Here is an 18,861-nt window from a genome sequence, read left to right on the forward strand (position 1 = left end):
CACTATTTGCATTAATAGCATTGGCAATAAACATACTGATTTGAAGCGTATCAGCTTGGCAAGCCCTTTTATCTTCTGCCTACAGTGTTCATTTTAAACAGCTACAAAAATAAAACTTGGCACTTTCCAAAACAAGACTACAAACAAAGCTAAATATACTATGCACAGTATATAACTAAGTGTGACACAAACACTTTGTTGGCTGCATGTTCGTAATTGTGAATAGGTGAGGCAGAAGATTTCCCCTCATATAAGACATCTAGAATTAACTGGCTGTCCTTGGTCTAGATATTAGGATATAAAACTTACCAGGGGGAAAAAAAAACTCTGGGTGAGTTTTTTTTTTTTAATGCTGTTTACTGCTAGATGTGAGGACATTAATAATATATTTTGTCACTAGATATATAGCTAGTTACACTATTCATCGCAAAGCCATTTATAAATCGAGTCTGATTCTTCTGTGATGTAGAATGAACTGACCTCAGTTTATGTAAAATGTATTTGATGTGCAACAGTACTACGGTAACTGAAGTGGCAATTTTCAGCCCTGTAGTTATTGGATGATTGTTCAATTTGAGAGTTCATTCTTCACTCGTTATGGTGTCTCATTGGTCACTTACTGGTTTTGCTTCTAGATTAGCTGTTTGGAATGATAGAAATAATAGAATGATTAATATTACCCTATAAATAGCACTGAGTAAAACATTAATTTATTATTAAGTTATATATATACTAATTCTATGCAGAAAAAAAGTCTGAGAAATTTTTCTGTTTCAACATTTACTGTTCCAGTTTATGGAAAAAATCATGTAATTATTTATGCAGGAAAGAAAATATCATCCTAAAAAATTTTTAGCAGGATATTAATTTTGAATACTTTTAGTGCCAGTTTTTGGATCTTGAAAATTTTACTGGGTAAGGTTAGATACATTAGAAGACAACATTCAAAGGCTTCTTTTATACAAGTATAAACTTATTGTTTCTCACAGTACAGCTGGTAACAATCTTTGGGTTAGTATTATTCATATTTAAATATGAAGAATCTTGGGAGGAGAAGAAAGAAAAGGTAAGGTGTAATTGTTCACAACTGAAATTAGAATGACAATTAGGTTAATTTAATCTTTCCAAGTTGACAAGAAAGTAACGGCATATGGAATTGGAATAAAAAGAGTGAACTCTTAAAAATTTTAAATATAAATAAAATGTTTGTGTTAGTTACTTTTGTATCATTTGTTTCCCTCCCTAACATTAATTTGTCTAAATTTTGCAAAACTCAAAACAAAATGTTGCTTTCACATAAAGGTTTCCAAAATGACCAATAAAAAAATTGAAATGTAATTTTTTAAAGGTTTCAAAATTGTAAAGGATACTCTGACTTGAGAGTTACTCTTAAGTAACTTACCATAACTAACGGTCACTAAGATTTTCTAGAAAAATTTCAGTTCCAACAAGTTGGAATATTTCAATTAAACATTAAAAAATTATAAACAGAATTGGTTTAAGGTGCCAAATAATTATGAGTGCTTCACCTCACTGCTCAGTGTGTCTCAAAACTGTCAGTTCAAAACTGAAGGACTCAAAATTGGAGGTCAAAGTGCTGTTCAACTGCATATTGTATAGGAAGTCCTTCCTTTATTTATTTTTCCCCAAGAAAAACATAGCAGAAATGGAAAACCTGAATTGAATATTCATAAATATTCATGGATATTCAGCATTCATGTTTAGCTCTTAATATTAGACTTTCTTCATGTACCTTCAAAGGATAAAGAAAGACGTCCTCATATTTTAAAACTGATCTACAAAAAGGCTACCAGAATTAGGGCAAGAGTCTTCGTCCTTAATGAAACAGTCAAGTCATATTGGTTTGTGTCTGCTGATCACTAAGTGTTACAGGCTGCTTTGGTGGCTTAGATGGTAAATGAGAATTTTTCTAAATGAAATAATTTATTCACAAAATCACAAGAAGAAGAAAGGGAAAAGAGTTTGTGATTTCACTGAAACAAACCCTGTCCTCCCCTGCCTGTCTCGTACATGGGATCAAAGAGTCCTGACTGATGTTTACCTAAGCTGGTTTTTACAGACACATTAAGATGTATTTTCTGCCAATATCTTTGGCAAATTATTCCAAAGTTTGGCTGTGCTTACTGCTAAGACGTCTTACCTTAATGGTTAAACTAAGGGCTGTGGTAGATTTGCCTTGGCAGACAAAATCAAATAAATGAAGCTGTTAAAGCACTGAAGTGTCTGTCTCTTCCCCTGTTCATTAATGCAGGGATGCCTGATACTGCAAGTGATCAGCCTCTGACTTATCACAGTGTTCAGTCCAGTATATTAAGGTAAATGAAAACTAGATGTCTGATTTTAATCTTCTACCACGAGCCTGTCAGAGTCCTAAATATATTTTGCTGCAATATAAAACTATTGCTTCTTATCCTATCTTCAGTGAGCACAGGGAGTGACTTCTTTATTTGTGTTATGCCACTTCTTCTTATGCATTTGAAGACTAAGAAGGATACAGAGTTTTAAAGTGTAGATTTGTCTGACTGCCCACAAGGAATTGTGTGTCAATATATCAAGAGAAAGCTGGGAAGAAGTAAATGTGGGATTAAAGCAAGCCATAGGGCCAGTGAGCCCTCCAGGAAAGTCAGGTGTGGAGTGTTCTGCCAGAAACAAAGCGGGAGTTTCATGTCTCATGTTGTTTGTGGAGTGCACTGTGAGGCAGGTGAAATAGGTAGCTTGCCTTTTTTTCAGAAAATCTGTCTTTGGGTTAGACAATTTTAGCATAGCTGGTGGAGTTTTCCTCACATGATTATCATGAGCCCCTTTAATACAATGCCAGATTGCATGATTTGACTTAGGGAAACAGCACTCCTTGAATGAGTCATCCTGCTGCCAGGTGTTTGAATGCTCTGGAGACTCAGAGATATCTTTACTGAGTGCTTATATGATGTCTAAGTAGGATATAAGAGAGGCCGGAATATTTAGCTAAGGCATAGAGGAGTACACTAAAAAAAGCTAGAAAGAGACATACCTGAGAATAAGGGATGCAGCAATGTTTGTTTAGTCACCGTTCCTCAAAAATGAAACTACTGAGAAAGAAGAGAATGATGACAATATATCAGCAACACACAGCTAAATTAGTGAAGGGAAATCAGTGTGAATGTCCATGTCATTGGCCTGCCACACAGCTTTTCTCCAGCACTGCTGCAGTGCAAGACCCTACCAGAGATCTAGGAGGATCTCTTTCACCATTAAACATAGCTTTTGCCACATCATGATTTTAATTTCTCTGCATAGACTTTGTCTCACTGTTAATCAGAATGTACTGTTCACTGAGCTATCTCAATTTTCTAAAGTGTTAAGGAAACATTTGTTTCAAGCTTGTTTCAAGAGCATACAAGTTATTGAAAGGTGTTCACCTGGGAATATCAACCTGAGCAATAAGTGCTGTTTAACTATATGTATTTCACAGGAGGCCCGTGCAAGCAGAAGCAATGAGTGGGCAGTGTCTGGGGATTTATAAATTGAGAAAAATATATCCTCTTTTGGTAACTGCGTTGATATTAGTCATAAATACATACATTCTGCCTTTTAGTTATTGCTGTAAAGTAGGGATGGAATTAAACCAATCGTATTGTACAAGTGTTTGTTGTTTTGTTTGCTGTGCAACCAGATAGAATGGTTTGTAATGTTACAAAGGATCATCATAAATATGTGGAAGATGTTGTGGTCTTTCCAGATAGAAGTTATGTGTGACTTCAGGGAATAGCAGAAATTCAGAGCCTAAACCACAAGTTGACAAACGGCAAATGTGGGAGTCTAGCCCTCAGAAGAGATGAAGGTTACAAACCCACCACAAACAACCACCAGAGAAGTCAAGAACTGATAAGATCATTGGTATCAAAAGTAGTTTTACAATTACTTCCTTAAGCTAAGGAGGTGATGAGATGGATTCCCATCATCAACCCATTTGCAAGGACACATGTTTAACCTGGGAGCTGCAATGGAAGAAAGTTTCTTCAGGATTTCAGCAAGCCACCATCCCAGCTCATCACAACTATGTGCTTTCTTCAAGCAATTGCAAAAGGACTAGACCAGAATAGCCCACATCAGTCACTGTAGACATGCTGTTAAGGCTGCAAGTGAACTCTCAGGCTGCTGAGGATGCCCTGGCTCAGGGTAAGTGATTGAGCAGGAGTTGGAAATCTACTGGACAGGACACCAGAAACTGCTGAACATAATAAGTACCCGCATGTGAGAACATGCCAAACTCCACAGGTAATTGGATGGGTGTATTGGGAACCTTTGGGGGAGTACAATATGGTAAGGCCAACAGCACTCAGGTAACCATAAGTAATACCATATAATGCCAAGATTGCCTAGGTAATGGGATCAGAAATAACATATTTGGGAATGGATGAAGCAAAACTAGGAGCAGCTGGGAAAAAAGAAGTTATGGGTTGAGTTGTTTACCTGAGGGGAAATTGGGAGGAGAAAGGGAGATACAAGGGTAGTGAAAAGGAGGGCCAAGAAAGTGATGTTGAGGTATGGAAATGCTGTGAGGGCAGTGTATGGGGGTGCCTATCAGGAAGCTTGTTCTTGCTTGCAGCAGCTGGAACAGGAAAAGGAACTAAACCCTCTTGTGTGACCCTGAAACAAGGATTTGAGCCTGTGAGTGGTGGTGTAATTCTCACCCCTCCTCGCCCCTCTTTGTTGGACTGCTTGGTGCTAGGTGTGATTCCACCCACCTCCCCCAAGCTATACACCAGTCTGTGGACATAAGGACTGCTAATGTTAAGGTGGCCCCTTAACCAGCCTGGCTCCTGCCCTCTTGATTGCTCAGAAATGGTTATAACAGCCCATTATCTCCTAAGGGCCTGGCACACCTGTGCCTGGGATGCAATCAAATGGGAACAATAACAGAGTTGCACATTCATCAAGTTCTTGTGCAACTGCTGGAAAACACCAGAATACCTCGTTGTTTGAGCTGGGTGTGAGCAAAAGGTATCTGACAAAAGTCAATTATCTTGGTCCCTATAAATGGTGACCACAAGGGAGACCCTTTGAGCTCTCCTGGATCGCAGCAGGCCTGTGACCAGCATCTCCCCTGAGCTGGGACACCTCTCAGGTATCAAAAACATTAAGGTGTCATCTGCTGTCAGAGCTGACAGAAGGTCAGGGCAAAGTCAACCCAGTCAAGTCTCAATTATCGCCCGTTGAGGAATGCCAAGCATTGTGACTATTTATTCTAAACTTGAGAGGAGGGAAATTTTACTTTGAGCTAGCTTCTCTTTCACCCACTCTTTCTCTGTTTACTGGTGTGTGTGGGTACATACTTCATTCTACTGTATCCAAATACTTTTGTCTCTGTGTGTGTTTGTATGTTTTGTATTTGTGTATGAGTATGTACATATGTATAGATTTAAGATACCATAAAGTAAGTTAGTGTGATTCTTGTCATCTTAGAATCTGTAAATAAGTCATTATTTTTATTATATTTTCTGAATTATTTTGTAATGATCAAGTGCTGTTAGTTATTAATAAATCTAGATTTCCTGTTAAATCATTACCATGTTAATACATTCATCTGTGACACTGTGTCTGCAGTCAGTGAGTCTGGGGTGGGAGCAGGGTGGGTGGTCTCCCTCTCTAGTAAGGTAACACATAGACAGCTGGATTGAGCATCCCAGTATCACTGTGTCAGTGCCTGTTCCAGGCCTCACAGCATCAGCAGCCACCCACCTTTTCATAATACAAATGGATCTTTTTCCTCACATGACTTCAAAACCTATCATCCATTGATTTCAAGGCATCAACAGCACAGGGACATATCATTTGCAAGCACCTGCTATTTGATTTCAGTTTGCTCTTTGGTCTGTGTTTTTGACTAGCCTATCTCTTTCATTCAGATGGCAATGAGATGCTTGGAAACCCTTTCCAAATGACAGATTTTGTCCCCAGAGTTATCTTGAGTGAAGCTCTTCAGTTTATCCTCATGCTCTGTATTCCCAACTCACTTGTATGGTGCCAGGTTATCAGTTGTGCCCCTGTCTAAGCATGAACCGGACTCTTCCATCACTTGGAGCTGCCCTTCCAGGAGTCTGCAAAAAAGAGAAAGAGAACAATCTATTAAAACAAGTCCTTTTTTTAAAAAAACAAAACCAAAAACAAACCAACAACAAAACCAACAAACCCGCAACCAAAAAACACAAAACAAAGAGAGGGAAAGGATAAAAACCACAGAAGACCAATATCCATGTTATTATCCCACCTGAGCTTCAGGGTTTACTTGTAAGTTTATTCAGAAACACTAAATCCTGAATCTTACCCTTCCAGGAGAGAGGGTGGAAAAGCAACTACACACCCAAGCTGTGTTTGAATTTTTCTTATTGTAATCATCACTGAAAATTCCCTGCTGAAGTTCACAGATTGTCATTTTATCATCTTCAGAGGAACCCTGGCCCCTCCACAAGCCCTAAAGTGGTCACTAATCCCCATTTTTTCAGCAGATAAGTCAGCAGCAGACTTCCAACAGAGTTTTTACTATATTGTCCACTAATATTAAGTAACAGAATTACAGTCATTACCTGATTTCTGCATGGGCAAGTCAGGCTCCAGAACAATTAAAACTGTAATATTCCATATAAAAAAACTGCAACACGTTCTTCAAGCTAACAGATTTTTATACACTGTTCATAAAAATAAGATGTTCTTGGTAGACTCCACACTGAAATTCAAACAAAGAAATCCAATCCTATTTTCTCAGAAAAAGATAACTCTCTTAAGATCAGATGGATTTTATCTGTAAAGAAACATGAAAGTTTCACACAGCAAAGAAAATTATACTGTGATAAGGGGGGAATGAGTCAAATTAAACAATTCTTCATGCAGACGCTGACAGAGACCTTGCAGAACTCCTGCAGTTATAGCACAGCCCTTTTAGACTACACCCTGCTCAGGTGGACACTCCCTTTGGCTGCTGTATTTGAGTCTTGATACTCTACACGCACATGTGCATGTGCTTCCCTTGGTCTGGGAGGTTCCCTGGCATATTCACAGCACATATGCTTTTGTTATCTCACCACAGAAATATGATTATGTGGACCAGGTGGCATCATCCCACAGAACAGGTGCTGATGCCTCACCCCTACATCTTTTAACTATATCACATTTTGTGGGTACTGCAGGTTTGTGGGAATCAAAAGTGAGTAAGTAGAGAGGACTGTCAAGGATTTTTAGGTACCTTTCTCTTTTTTTTTCACTTCAGTTAATGAATGAGACTTACAGATCTATATAAAATTATATGCATACCCCAAGATATACATTTCCCTGCCTCAGTGTACACAGAATGGAACTGTTGCAAACCCTGTAACTTGAAGCTTCTTAGAAGGTAGTTTCTCCTGTAAGCAGCTTCTGGAGCTTGAGTTTCTATCTTTTGTAATCATGTGCTGCTATTTTCTCATTTCCTCAGCAATGGTTGTACAGACCTTTATGATACCAAATATGCATTTCTCCCCACTCCCTCCACCAACACCCTTGTGCTTCCTGTAGAGGCCTCTGGTTTTAAGTTTAACAGTAACAGTTCAAGAAATTGCTTTTTGAGAATGTTTTGCTCATTTGGTCTACTTGTCTACAAAAAATGTACAAATCAAAGAAATTAAGATGATATCCAGCCTCCCACCCCTTCTGTCATCCCACAAGTGTTCCCCAAGTCTGCCTGTTCCAGATTTATTCACTAGTTAATAGCCCTTCTCAAATACCTTTTACTAATATGATTTTATAGATGGCTTTCCTTTGTTTCCTGGTCTAGAAAGCATGCAGTAGGTAATAAAATACAGTCAAAAAAGACTTCCTCATGGGGCAAGCAGATATGACACAGAACCTAGGGAAGACCAGTGCCCTTCTAAAACAGCAGTTGCAAGCCAAGCAAGTCTGTCTTAAGTGGCAATAAATGTTTGTTTAAAGATAACTGAATTTAATTTCTGGCCTTTACTGACAATGGAGCCTAGAAAGTATTGCAGTCGACCTTAAATTAGGCACTGAGGATGAGATTAATATGCCAAAATGTAGATATCTAGTGCCGTTTTAAATGCTATGGGGGATAATCAGCAGCCTCCAGCTGCTTTCCCTTAGGGTTCAGGTCTCTGATAGATCACACCTTCTAGTCCTAGATACTTATCTTTGGTATCTTTTCATGCTTCAGGTAGGCAATTCTGAAGCAGATGATTCCCACACTTAGTGCCTGGTAAACTCAATTGCCAACTAGGATCTACTACCTGTAGTCAATCATCATTGACTACATTGAGAGCTTAAAAAAACAGCTCAAGTGTCATCTACAAATAGACTCTTAAAATATGATGATTTAGTTTTGAAGTGAATCCCAAAGAAAAATCAGATTGGTCCAAAACTGGAATTCATAGCTTGTAATATTGACAAATTTCTTAAGTTCATCTCAAGAACCAAAACAATCTTCTTTAGCACAGATGAAAAAGCAGAAAAGTTCAGACGCTCGTATGATTTTTGGTTTGGAACTCTCTAATTGCTCTCCAGGCTTGTTTTTTCTCACATCATCTATCAGAAGTCCTCATTAAATGGTGAAAGATGGAAGACTAGAAAGAAATGGTGAGCATCTGCTACCAGCCCAGGAGAAAATCTGACTACAAAACAGAAAATAGAATCATGGCACATACTAGGCTGAAGTTTTCTTTTCAATGTATGTTTTCATTCTGCTTTACTATACATAATATAGACAAAGCTAAGAGAATTACAACAATCATCTGATTTTAATGCTGTCCTGCTCCCCTAGAGTCCATTATCTTACCTCTCAGGCAGGGATAGAAGGACATTTATTTTTCAGTCAGTGCTTGCCTTTAATGTTATTTTATTTGATTAACTTTGTATCTTGCAAGCCACAGAGTCTATAAATTCATTTTTAAGAAGACATTTTTAAATAGAAACACAAATTGCACACTTGTTTTGTGTTAGTTTACCCCAAATGGCACTTTAAGACAGCTCAGTATTAAGTCAGAGTTAAAAAAAGAAAGATGGAAAAAAAACAAATGAGTGTTTGGAGAGGATGAGGAAGAAAGAGACATGTTTCACTGAAGATTTCAGCATACTATACTCTATCCTTTACAGCTTTTTTATTATCACTGCAGTGTAACAAATTTCAGAGCTTTCAAAACATCACTCAAATGGCTAATTTCTGCACAAAGTGCGATCTGAAATGGAGTGAATGCCTGTTATGTTTATTGAGAAATTTCAAAACGAGAAATAAAATGGTTTTTTTCTTTATAATTAATACACAAAAATGCAGTTTATATTCCTTTTGCTTGAGAGATTCACACATTAATGTTTAACAAAGGCCTGTTTCTTCTCATAACTACAGAAATCTATTGATTTTAATGCTCAGACAGCAATAGCTTCATTTATTTAGGTTCTTCTTCCCCAGAGGAATAACAGATGTGTGAAGACATTAAAAAATACACTATTTTTCTGCTAAAGAGAAACTTTTAACTCTTTATTCACTAATACACACATACACATCCATGAAACGATAAAAGGATTATCATGCTCCCAGGAATCTGAGTTTTATCATTAACCTATCAATGTCAAGGTACAGGAGTTTAAATCTTTGTCAGAAAAGTCTCGTGTAATACCTTTTGCACTTTTTTCTTTCATTAAAAAATTCATTTGCATCTTTTGCACCACCAGAAGGGATAACAAAATAATTTCCTCATGTCTAAACCACTGAGCTTCTATTCTGACTGGCAGGGTTCAACTCCAGGGATCAGAAAATCATTTACTCTTTGTAGTCTCACTTAGCAGGTGCTAACAAGGGCAGCTACAAAAAAAGATAAATCCTTGTGGTGTTTGTTTGGTTGGTTGTTTATTTGTTTTTCTTGACTGCTCATGTTCACACCTGCCCGCCAGAACTACTATTTTTTCCTGTTTAAGTCATCTGGATCACTATATCTCAATGGGAAGAAATTAATAATGCTGTATTTTATGCAAATGTAAATTGATCTTAATTGGCATGTGCAGCACAACATTTTTACCTTGTATTTTTAGATGGAGTTAAGTAGGGGTAGTGTTCAAAAGGCTTATAAACAGATTAGATACCATATATTTGGAAGAGTTTATATACTGAAACCTGTCTGTATAATTACATTGTACCCTAACAGGAAAAACCCAAGTAAAGGTGAATGTTTCAGATTTTTTTGCCCTGTACTTGCTCAGTGTAAGTGTTGATTTTCATATGGAAGGGCTAGCAGTTCAACACAGGGAAAGAAAAGTTAAGTAGGGAAACAGTCTTGAGAAACTGAAGCATTCAGAAAGCAGGAGGTTAAACAGGGGCAGTCTGTTTTAGGCAGCTGCCTCTTCATCTCATTCCTTATGGTGCAGGGGGTTGGAGGAAGTGTACATATGGATTCTAATAGTGCTGGGGAAAAGGGAATTTTATCTAAGACAGAGCCAGAAACTTTTACAGCATACTAAACCAGCCCTGCTGCAGCTTGATCTGCAGTTTCAATGCAGTTAGCAACAGTGTGATGGGAAGGCTTCTTCATTTGCCTAACCAGATGTGGTATGTCATTCATAAATTTGTGGTTCTACCTTTATCTTAAGGCTACTTACTGACAAATCTTAAGCCAACTATAATTCAGAGTCTGATAACTAGATAGTCTTGATAGATACTCTGTATAGGTAACAGAACATGTTAAATGGATTTGGTATTTACCAAAGGCATGGGCAGTAACATTACATAACATTCTTGATTTCTAATAACAGTACAGGTTCTCACATTCCCACACATTAATAAAATAATGCTGATCTTGACCACATTCATCTCTGTTTAGGATTGCTAGCAGTATATGCCAGATTTTTACAGAACTGTAAATACTGGATGAAGGTTAGCTATTCAATGCCACTTCCACTGGCATTAGTAGGAGCATTTGTTGAAAGTCAGATGTGCTTATTTTTTTTATTTTTGTAGCACAATTAATTACCATTATAAATTCTTTATTACTTTGGGAATTACACATACACACATTGACACAAAGAAATGCATACATGAAGGAAGATAATGGATAAGGGAGAATAAGGTCCTTTCTGACTCTCTAGCAGTCAGGCCTCTAGATGAGGAATAGATAAATGTTTGCTCTGGCACTAACCAGCTCCTAGTTCTGTAACTCAGGCTGTCTAAGCCACATGTCCAGTCAGCAACATATCATGTAGCCTATCACACAAGATCACTCTCCATAGGTTTGTTTGCAAGTGTTATGTGCAACGCACTTGACCATAACCATACAGATAACAGTTATGTCAATATTAATGTTTTTTAAGTTATTTTGCTTTCAGCCTTTCACATGCACATCTCATTATTAGATGCCTCCTCAAAAAGAGTTTTTACAGCACAAAAACATTATGCAACAAATCTGAGACAGTGTGGGTAAATAATTTCCAAAATATTAGTAGCAACTTCCCTTGGTGATTTTACAGCATGCCTCAATTGGATGTTGTTGCCACTGCTTGCTGGGCAGTATATTATATTCTGACAGTCAACTGCATCATGAAGAAGACTTGGAGCCACTACAAGTTTCATCTGGCATGTTCTCATTACTATGCCAAATATTGAATGATATGAATATTTTTAATCATGTGAAAAATATAATCATTGATGGGGATTCAATGGACATTGAAACATTCATCCTGCTTCTTCAAATTCTAGTTTTGAATTAACCTTATTTTCAGAAATAACTTCCTCCTTCATAGCATACATTTCTGAACTTTTATCCAATGTCATGGCTATTCTACCAATTATTTCAAATAGGTTACTAATTTCAAGACCACCTCATTTATTGGACTTGAACTCCTAGTAAGAAAAGAAAAAGTGAAGGATGCACAAACCTGAAATAGTCAGAGAAAAGAAATATGGTGATGGGTTTAAATATTTTAATTTAGCCTAGATAGATAACTGATTGTTGTGGTCTGAACTCAGCCAGTAGCCAAACACCACGCAGCTGGTTGCTCCCTCCTCACCCCAGTGAATGAGGGAAGGAAGAAGACTGAAGGAACACAAGGGAAACTCGTGGGTTGAAAGGAAAAAAACAGTTTAGTGATTGTAATGTAACAAAACAATGATGGAAAGTACAAACGGGTAATGCACAATGCACTTGCTCACCACCCGCTGACCAATCCACAGCCCACCCCTGACCAGCGATCCTGACAGAACGAATATCCCACTGTTGCAGACTGGAAGTGAGAGAGAACCCCCCTCCTTTATATACTGAGCATAATGTCACATGAGATGGAATACTCCAGTGGCCAATCCAGGTCCAGCACTCCAGCTGTGCCCCCTCCCAGCTCAAGAAAAGTTAACTCTATCCTAGACAAAGCCCGGCTTGGGTGCTCTGGCTGTGCTCCCTCCCAGCTCAAGATAATTAACTCTATTCCAGCCTAAATCAGGACACTGATAGATGTAGTAGTGTCAGAATTTTAGCCTGAAATACAGACTTTTGAGTTGCAAGCTCTGTATTTGATAATTGTTTTGCAGATACTTGTGACCAGGCTATTTTGAAATAGATAAATTGAGACTTTGTAATATCATATGTGTGTCAATTGCTTATTCTCAAATTCTAATAACATAATGTTAAATTTGATAAATTAGTTATGGAAGCACTGTAAAGGGCTTCAATAAATAACAGGAAGAAGAGATCTTGTTCAGTAAACAGGATATTAACAGTAATGAACAATGCAAAGTGTTCGTAAGGGAACATAGTGTCTACATTTCAAATAGGTCTCTGAAAGAGGTCACAGCTATGTGATTTCTAAGTTTTGCAGGTCATAAATTCAGAAGTAAACTTACATAGTCATCTTGCATGAGAATCATATATCCGTTTTATTCTATCTTGCTAACCAACACACAAATAACCTCTTATTGAAAAAACAGTTGAACACGAACAGTAATCACTTTACTGTTAAAACACATGAAACTGAACACAGTCAATTTGCTATGCTATATAACTCAAATGTAACCATTGTATGGAATCAGGAAGCCATGCATATACAAGTCATATAAACAACTAACGGGGGAACTCATACTTTCACTTTGTCTAGAACTAAAACTCCAGTATACACAAGAGAGGGGAGGAAAAATATTTCCTTTATTGAACCTATGTGGTAAAACTATTCACTTTGACATTTTTACATGCCATCCATTGTGTCCCTTATGCCCATCCTTTCTTCACCTAACCTAGCCTGGTTGCATTTATTCACAGCTAGAAAAAAAGGACTTTAATATCTTTAACTAATATCACCTCAGAATATGACACATTCTTTTACCCAATTGTATAGGACTTTGCCACCTTTAAGTACTTTTTGTTGGCATTAAAGAGTGCTTAAAGGTGTGAGCTGAGATCGGTAACTCCGTGCAGCAGGAAGTACTGTACAGAAACATTAGGATAATGAAAGCATCTACCCTACATGAGAAAGCAGGATGCTCAGAGTGGTAGACCCAATGGTGAAACCCATAGCCCTTTCAGACTTAACATGCAAGGATTCACATAAATTTAAAAATGACAGTGTATCTGTCATTTTAAATTGCCTGATTGGAGTTGTATAATTAGTTTTCACCCTTTACCTACCTTAAAAAGCCAAATGACTTAAATAGACAATACAAACCAGTAGGGAGAGGGAAGAGGATGGTTGATGTCATCTCAGACCTCTACAGCAAGTAACTGACAGAACAACAGTACACCCCAGGCCTCCTGCCTGCCCAGCCAATGCCCTATCCTTTATAATATGTTGCTTTCTCTGTAGACAAGAAAAATTGGCAGGCAATTCTGAAAAAGCACTTCCAGAAATGACAGCATTTTTCTGTTGCATTCTCATGTTTAAAATGGTCTGAGATACTATTTATTGATATAAGGACAGTCACTGGGTTATGTGAGTGTCAACATATAATGGCTTCAGAAAGAGGATGTACTATGGCCTTTTCTTTCACACTAGTGTAAGACTAGTTTTTTGTACCAACAACTACAGTCTTTCCTTATATTTGTATTGGGCAAGTTTTCTGCTGAACTCAGTATACAACAGATTTTTATAAATGATCAGAGAATTGGGACTTTGTATATATATATTTTTGTAAATAAATCGATTGCTCTGTACCTCCATGATATGAATTTTCTACCTAAACAGAAGTCCTTAACTTCAATTTCAGTTGTCTGCAAGGAGTGCAACAACATGATGAAAGAAAGTCCTTAGAATACTTCTTTTAAGAAAATTTTCTAGTGAAAAATGTGTAAAATGTAAAGCAATAATACAGTCAATTGAAATTTTGCTGAAGTAAATGAAAAAATATCTTTAGACTGGTTCTGATATTATTTTATGAGGATATATCTTGAAAGTAAATGATGAACAAGAAAATTTGAAGATGACACTTCCTTGTAAAAAAGCAAACAACTGAATCCTCACTCAAAAGATGCAGTGACAACAAAAAATTCAGTTTAATGGGTCACAAAACATGCAGAAATCTATTAGCTCATCTCTGCATATAGCATATAACATGATTCATTAAGGTTCATCTATGCAGTTACATTTTTCACTTTTACTAAATCTGTTACTGTGTTCCAAGATTTTATGGGAAATCCTATGTCAACACAGTATGGATAAAATGTTTTTTCACTCTGTTGCATCTGAGAGCAATAAATAGAAACATTAAAATGTTTGGCCATTTCTTCATAGTAGAGAAAAGTCTGGAATAATTGCTAGCATTATGATGTTTACAAATAAGTTATGGACTATGGTTAAGTGAAACTGAGCATTTAAAATCCTGTTATTTCTCAGTTAATAACTGAATTCTAAGATGACACTGCTTACATTAGATAAATTAATTGAAAACATTACTTTGCAGTATTCAGAAAAAAAATCTTTTTTTTTTTTTTTTTTTTTTGTTATATGAAAGGTGTTATTTGGCTGTTATTTGGACCTACCAATCAAGGGCAGAAGGAAAATTGAAAGTGCAGGATCTCCAGTACAGCCCTGCCCAGACAGCTAAGTTTTCCTTGGGAAACATTGTGGTTATTTCCCAAAGACACTTTGAATTCTCAGGCTCTCCACTGAGGCAGTTCATGAGTGCAAACATCACCAGAGAGACTGGTATAACGTCTGATCCTTTTGCAGTCAAAAAAATTTCTGTGTTGACCTCATCAGAGTATGGAAAGTCCTGACTATCAGAAGATTCAGGTTAAGTTTAAATTCTACAGCAATGTTTTAACAACTATTCTTGTTCATGAAATGGAAAGTGAACATTTCCATGCTTGATGTTTTAAATATAGTTTCTTTTTAGCACTAGTTGTGTAGGTTCCAGATATACTACTCTAGCTATGATGTAAGGTATACCAACCCAAGTCCTAGTGCGACAGTAAGAAGCAGGGTTTCTTACCCTCTTGCTGTCTGTACCACTTGACTGAAATTTCTAATGAAATTAATTTGCCCTCCTTTTCTAAAAAAAAATTTTAATACCAAAACCCATACTTTAATATTAAAATAATTTCTAGATTGCAAATATGATAACAGATTTTAACAGTGTTACCCAGTCACAATAATCTGGTTTGATATAGAAGATGGTGAAGAAGTCTTCAAAGGCATTACAAGGTTATATGAGTTAGAGAGGATTGATACTGGATGTGAAGAAAAACAAAACTAACAAAAATTTCACAGTGGCAGATTAAAAGCAAAGACTAAATCTGAAAATAACTCTATGAATGAGTTCAATTAGCTACCTTTGAGTCAAGCAATTTTAAGAAGATTTGAAATGTCCCTTAATGACTACATTTGTTTTAGCTCTATTAAAATTATTCAGTGATGAATAGGGTTTTGATTACAAGTATATAGGCCACAGTTTTGATTAAAAATTGATTGTGCTGGATCTCTGCTACATAACATGTCATCTATTAACTATTCCGTTTGATATTTTCTTACACAGTCCAGGTAAATCAAATTGTCCATCACACTTTCATGTATATTTGCACCACACTTTCATGTATATTTGCACACTATCTTCTGTCACAGATTTTTATTATTTTCTAGAACTTTCCTTGGTTCATTGGCAAAATTAAACATGCATCTAACAATGTGTGCTCCTATGTTACCAATAAACTAAAAACTGTTTACATGTATAAACATAAGCAAGAAGTCTTATTAGCACATATGATCAGGCAAACTCATATCTGCCAGAAGTGAGTAAAAATTCGCTATAGCTAAGTAAAAGAGAAGCCATTAGTATTACACCAGCTTTTAATTCTGTAAAACAGTGAAAAATAACACTGCTAGTTCAAGTGAAAGAGCAAAATTAATTTCCCAGACACCATAATAAATAATTGTCCTCAACTAGCTAAGGTTTGACATCATGGTGGTGTGAACTACAAGAGCAGAATGAACTTTAGAGTTCCCAATGAATTATTGGTACCAAAATAGCCTGTAAGAATTAGGTTTATCTCTTCAGGAAACACGCTTAGGAGTAAGAGATACATGTATTTTCTACATGTCCAATACTATGTACGAAGGCTCACAATAGCTGTGGATGAACTAGTATGGAAATGAGTGGAGTTAAGTTAACCTAACCCAAACAATGTCTTGGGTAATTTACCCTTTTCAAGTATGCAGCTTGGTCATCTGTAACCTCTGTTGCACTGTGACAAGAAGTCTTAACATATATTCTGAACTATCTAGTACTAGATACTGCATTGTAAATAACAAAACTAACAAGCAGTTAATCACAAAGCCATGTACTGGCTAAATACTGTTGATAAGTATTGTTTCATTCAAGTCATTATGCAATGAATATTCTGGAGAAAACTGCACTGTTGTTGACAGTTTATGAAGATCAAAATTAATTTTAGTTTATGTAGCTTAGGATACTGCAGTGTAGTATCCAAGCAACTTCTAGTCAAGCATTCTGTGGCATGACTAATATCTATGTGATGAATAGAAATTTCTTCTTCAAGATCAAATAGTTAAATACAGTGGGGATACATAAGTTTGGAAAAGTAGATACATTAAATGTGAACTTCAAAGAAGAAAAATTCCTTTGCTTGAGCCCTTTACTGATTCTGTATGTTTTGTAAGAAGGCCCAGTGGCTTATTTATTTATGTATTCTTTATATAAGATGGTGTTGATTCTGTGTTATTTAATCTATGTTGAGAACTGTAAGTTCCAGGTTTTTTGATTCTTCTCTTTTTTTTCTTAACAAAAAAAGGACCGCAGTGAAATATTTTTGACCTCCAGTGTGAATCTTAGCCAAAGTAGTGTTTTCTTTTGTAGTTGTCAGTTCTTCTGGATTCAATACAATTTAGCATAACAGCAAGAAGTATTACTTTTAGTTACATATATACATTGATTTCATAAAGTAAACATTTCCTTTTTTATACTATTTATTAAATTCAGACTTCCGTAAGACTATGTTCTCAGTGGTTCTCATCTAAATTCATTAGAACAAGATGTAGGTGTAGTACTTGTGCACTAAAAGAGCACAGAACATCCATCTTGCCCTTTTTATCCATATACAACATCAAAATTTTTCAGATAACCTAAACCAAAGAGAGAAACTACATCTGGAACATTCATAGTCAGTAACAGTGAGTTAAGCGGACTTAATTATGCAAGACTCAAAACACTGACCAGTCACCGGGGATATGAATTCTTCTGTGAAAACAGAGTTTTCTAATTAATTATTTCAATGAAAAAAAAAAAAAAAAGGAAAAAAGAAAAAATGTAGGAGAAAAACATAGTCTAGTATACGTTCTATTTTCAATTTCAGAAAGATTTTAAGTTGTGTTCACTATTTTGTGGTTCATGGACAACCACTGGTGCTGCTTGTAGATATTAAAAGGTTAAAGAGCAGAATAACAGAGAACAAATTGCATTGTTGTTTGCAGTGTGTTACTTTCAGATGCTCTTGAGTAAAGTTTGGGGATCAAAGTCTGCTGGTACATTATTTCTGGTTTGTCTTAACTTTTACAAATAATTTCTGAGTAAAGAAGTGCCTTTGTAAAAATTTCTGTCTTCATTGTAACTAAGGCTGAACTGAATGATAGAGTTTACATGATATTTCTAAACACATTATGATACTGTTTTCACATATGGCTTTCCACTTCTTCAAGCAACTGATCCAGTTGTCATCTGAAGTCATAGAGTGGCTGGGTTCTCCTATCAGTTAATAATCTGATACTTGATGATGTTGCAGAATGACAAAAATACCCTTAAATATAATCTCCTCAGGTTCTCTTTCAGATACTTACTGAGCACATTTTGAAACCTCTTTCTAACAGTCTCAATTTAATTAGCCTCCCATTGGCTTAATTTTTTCCTTCCCCATTTAAATACTGTATTATAAGCACATTTGTAAATCACACTGTTCTTAGGCCAAAACATTTCATTTGATGAATGATTGCTTATATACTGTAACAATTACCCTGGCAAATTAATGTCTTTGGATAAGGATGGCACTTAGTGATGCTTTAGTTCTTTAAATTCCTGCATTTATGCTCCAGTTAAACAGGATCTGTCACTGCATTGTACAAATTAACAAATTAACTCCTACACTATTGAGAAATAACAACCTAACAATGTTATTCTTTGCCTATAAATTAGCTCCAAAACAAATTATCTTCCTGGATAGCTTGTTAGTATAAGAGTTACTTTATTAAGATTTTGGGGAAGGAAAAAGGTGTAAAGAAAAGAGAAGTGATAACACTGATCCTAACACTAGGACGCTGCCACTTCCTGAGGCAAAGATACATAAGGTCAGAGCTGTGGTTTGCTTTAGAGTCTTCAAAACCTGCATTTCATTCATACTTGCC

This window comes from Strix uralensis, chromosome 2, assembly GCF_047716275.1.
Source record: "Strix uralensis isolate ZFMK-TIS-50842 chromosome 2, bStrUra1, whole genome shotgun sequence".
Classification (NCBI taxonomy): domain Eukaryota; kingdom Metazoa; phylum Chordata; class Aves; order Strigiformes; family Strigidae; genus Strix; species Strix uralensis.